Genomic DNA, 4,467 nt, shown 5'->3' with positions numbered 1-4,467 from the left:
ATTTTTTTACTTAGACTTCAAATACAGTCTACACATTACAGTTGGTTATTAAGATTTCTCAAGTTTCTTCAATCTGGAATATTACCCTCCCCCATCTTTGTTTTTTATGTCATTGACTTATTGGAATTTTTATTTCATGTAGAATACTCCATATTCTGGAGTATCCATATTCTGGATTTGCCCTATGGTCTTACTTGAAGATCAAGATGGTCATTTATCTTGTTATTCTGTCACCCTATTTTTATTATAAGTGAATGTTCTGGAGGCTTTCAGATCCAGGTTCAGTTTTTCAGGCAAAGAGCACTTCGTAGATGATGTGGTAGGTGTCATGGTGCATCAGGGTAGAGAAAGCACAGCAGATCTGGCTCTCCCACTTTTAGTGATGAATATTGACCAGTTGTTCCAGGAGGTGAACACCTGATTCTACCACGATAACATTCCTCGTCACCTTTCATTTAATGCTTTCAGTCAACTGAGGGTTATAGCCAGAATCAATTCTCTCATTGCAATGAAAAATGATAATGTTATAATTCTAGCATTACTTCCATGGTTATAGGCTGGAATTTTTCTGTAAAGAATGTTTCTTCATTCAGTATAGCTACTTGGTAGCTCTGAAATACAGGACTTATGGGAAAGAAAAAAAATGCTAAATTCTTTCCTTTTAATTGCCAATTTTCAGAGTGAAGAGTTAGTGTCCTGGTTACTTCAATGGATTTCAGTGAATTGTGTTCTTGTTTTGTCTTTTGTTCTAGTGCCATTTATGAACTCACATTTTAAATACAATGATTGAGGACAGACAATTAAATTCACAAACTCATCCTAGAAAAAGTCCTGCATACCTCATTGCTGAGACATCACTATGGTCACCTTTGAAGTACTCCTCTTGGCCATCTGGTGACCATAGTGATATTAAGCAATGAGGTATGTAGCACTTTTTCTAGCATGAGTTCATGAACTGAACTGTGGGACCTCATGTGATGACAGCTCTGATGGCTATTCCAGAAAAAGATTTCCAAAATTACTTTGAAGGGTGGACCAGGCCCTGGCTTCAGTGTATAGCTTACCAAGGGGAGTACTTTAAAGATAACCATAGTGAGATTCAGCAGTGAGATATGTTAAGATATATTTTTCTTTTTTTTTAAACTTTATTCAAATTAATATGAGAGTACAATATTTAGGTTACATTATTCTTACTTCCAGGATAAAGTTCCATTTGTAGAAGAGCCCCTCACCCAGGGGGCATGTTATATACCCTCACAATGTGCACATTAGGTGAGATCCTGCCTCATCCCCTCCTTCCTTCTGCCATCCATACTCCCTCTCCCCACTCACTTCCCTCTACCCCTGAACTAGACTATAATAGTGTTTTATTGTTCTTACTAATATGTGATTGTTTATATATTGATTCCATATTATTATGGAGTACAATGGATATTTATTTTTTCATTCTTGAGATACTTTACTAAGAAGAATGTATTTCAACTCCATCCAGGTAAATGTAAAAAAGTAAAGTCTCCATCTTTTTAATGGCTGAATAATACTCCACGATATACATATACCACAGTTTGTTGATCCATTCATGAGTTGATAGGCACTTAGGTTGCTTCCATGACTTGGCAATTATGAATTGAGCCACAGTAAACATTCTAGTGCAAATGTCCTTGGGGTAAGAGGTATGTTTTTCTAGGAAGTATTTGTGAACTTAATTGTCCAGTATTGTATTTTAATCAATTTCATTCCTTATTTTTTTTGCTGCTTAACTTCTTGTTTCTTTGGTCAATGATTACCTATTAAAAGTTTTTTTGAAAGGGCTGTAAGTGATCTGATCCAATAGTCCTTTCAGAAGACTCACCCTGCAGAAGTTGAAGTGAATGGAAGTAAGAAGAGACTTCAGGCACATAGCACAGAATAGGCACAAGTATAAGAATCTTAGATGGAGGAAAGAAGGCCCTGAATGCCAGTGGTAGCCTTGTACATGGAGAGACTGTGGCTGATTCAGGCGACATCAGAAATTGACAAGTTTTTGCCACTGGCAAGATATAGGAGATGATATGATAACATTTAGGTGGAGTTGTCTAAATAGGCATTAAGAATTTTGAAACTGAAAACTTTCAAGAGATTTTAGGACTGGAAATAAAGATTTGGGTGTTTTGCCAAAAAACTAAAAGCTAAAAAAGCTAAGAAAGCTAAAAAAAAAAAAAAAAAAAAAAAAAATAAAGAAAGAAAGAAAAGCAGAAAATAAGACTGAGATTATTACCAGTGAAAAAAGGGTTGCTGGTTTTCTTTTTGTGTGTGTGTGTGTCTGTGTGTGTGTGTGTGTGTTTTAGACAGTCTCATTCTATTGACTGGGCTAGAATGCAGGGACATCATCATTACTTACTGCAGCCTCAGACTCCTAGGCTCAAGTGATCTTCCTGCCTCAGCCTTGTGAGTAGCTGGAACTACAGGTACACATCACCACACTCAGCCAATTTTTCTCACTTTGTTGTTCAGGCTTATCTAGAACTCCTTCCCACAAGCAATCCTCCTGCCTCAGCCTCCCAAAGTGTTGGAATTATAGGCATGAGCCACTGTGCCTGGCTGGATCATTGACTTTTTTTTACATGGAATCAATCTGTGGATATCTAGCTATTTAATGCACCATTGCTATACCATGTTATTTTTAATCCAAGTAAGAGGGCATACAAAAATATAGTGGATGAATAAAACAAAAATGAATGAGAATTGATCAATAGGGAGAGAAAGATAACAAGGATAGAGTCTCTGTACCTCATTTCATAGTTTTGACTTTGGAATAATATAAATGTTATACATAATAATAAAAACCAAGATTACTCAAAAAAGGAAAAAATCTATCTTTAACATTTGAAGACACTCCAGGTGCCAAAAAAAAGGTATACACATTTTAAGAGACTTTATTGGAAGACCTTGATCATTCCCTCAAAGTGTATGAATTGCAGGTAAAATGGATGTGCATAGTATGTCTAGGCACACTTGACCATTAATGATAACTTCAATTCAACTTCAAAAAGTATTACAAAGAGGGCAGCGCCTATGGCTCAAAGGAGTAGGGCACCAGCCCCATACACTGAAGATGGCAGCTTCAAACCGTAGGAGACTCAGAATCGAATCTCTTCTCCCTCCCCCTCCTGTGAGATTTTTTTGATCTTCAGCTACATTTTTTCCGCTTTGTGAAGAACCCCAACATCAAAACGCAATGGCTAGCAATGTTACCAACAAGACAGACCCTCGCTCCATGAACTCCCGTGTATTCATTGGGAATCTCAACACTCTTGTGGTGAAGAAGTCTGATGTGGAAGCAATTTTCTCGAAATATGGCAAAATTGTGGGTTGCTCTGTTCACAAGGGCTTTGCCTTTGTTCAGTATGTTAATGAGAGGAACGCCCGGGCTGCTGTAGCAGGAGAGGATGGCAGAATGATTGCTGGCCAAGTTTTAGATAGTAATCTGGCTGCAGAGCCAAACGTGAATCGAGGAAAAGCAGGTGTGAAACGATCTGCAGCGGAGATGGACGGGTCAGTACCAGAACACCCTGCTCCGTCCCCTCTACTCAGCTCCTCTTTTGACTTGGACTATGACTTTCAATGGGATTATTAGGACAGGATGTACAGTCACCCAGCACGTGCTCCTCCTCCTCCTCTTGCTGGGGCTTTGGTGCCCTCAAAATGCCAGCGTGTTATCAGGGAACACCTCACGAAGGGGGGGAAGTGGCTTCAATTCTAAGAGTGGACAGCGAGGTTCGTCTTCCAAGTCTGGAAAATTGAAAGGAGATGACCTTCAGGCCATTAAGAAGGAATTGACCCAGATAAAACAAAAAGTGGATTCTTTACTGGAAAACCTGGAAAAAATTGAAAAGGAGCAGAGCAAGCAAGCAGCAGTAAAGCTGAAGAATGAGAAGTCAGAAGAGCAGAGCAGCAGAAGAAAGATGAGACTAACGTGAAGATGCAGTCTAAGGGGGGTGCAGATGACTCTGCTGAAGAGGGGGACTTATGATGATGATTATAATGAAGAACGGGGGGAAGACCAGCTGGAGCTGATCAAGGATGATGAAAAAGAGCCTGAGGAAGGAGAGGACGACAGAGACAGCGCCAACGGCGAGGATAATTCTTAAGCACATAGTGGGGTTTAGAAATCTTATCCCATTATTTCTTTACCTAGGCGCTTGTGTAGATGAAAATTCTCACCAGATCCTCTCCCCCTAGTATCTTCACCACATGCTCACTGTTGCCCCATCCTTGTCCTTCCCATGTTCATTAATTCATATTGCCCTGCGCCTAGTCCCATTTTCACTTCCTTTGATGCTCCTTAGTAGTTTTGTTAAGTCTTACCCTGTAATGTTTTGCTTTTGATTTTGATACCTCTTTATTACTTAACAATAAAAAGGATGTATGGTTTTTATCAGCTGTCTCCAAAATAATCTCTTGTCATGCAGGGAGTACAGTTCTTTC

The 4,467-nt window shown here is 39.2% G+C and overlaps 1 pseudogene across 1 annotated transcript; it reads left to right on the top strand.

Annotated features, from left to right (window-relative positions):
* The first annotated feature begins 3,116 nt into the window (after window positions 1-3,116).
* LOC100949287 lies at window positions 3,117-4,420 on the top strand (annotated as a pseudogene). Its single transcript, XR_152798.2, has 2 exons — window positions 3,117-3,534; window positions 3,574-4,420. The product of XR_152798.2 is annotated as a heterogeneous nuclear ribonucleoprotein C-like (transcript).
* The last annotated feature ends 47 nt before the right edge of the window (window positions 4,421-4,467 follow it).

This window comes from Otolemur garnettii, unplaced genomic scaffold, assembly GCF_000181295.1.
Source record: "Otolemur garnettii isolate 467f Iridium unplaced genomic scaffold, OtoGar3 scaffold00003, whole genome shotgun sequence".
NCBI classification, from domain to species: domain Eukaryota; kingdom Metazoa; phylum Chordata; class Mammalia; order Primates; family Galagidae; genus Otolemur; species Otolemur garnettii.
Note: the sequence above shows the minus strand (reverse complement) of the source record. Positions and strands in the feature narration are given on the sequence as shown.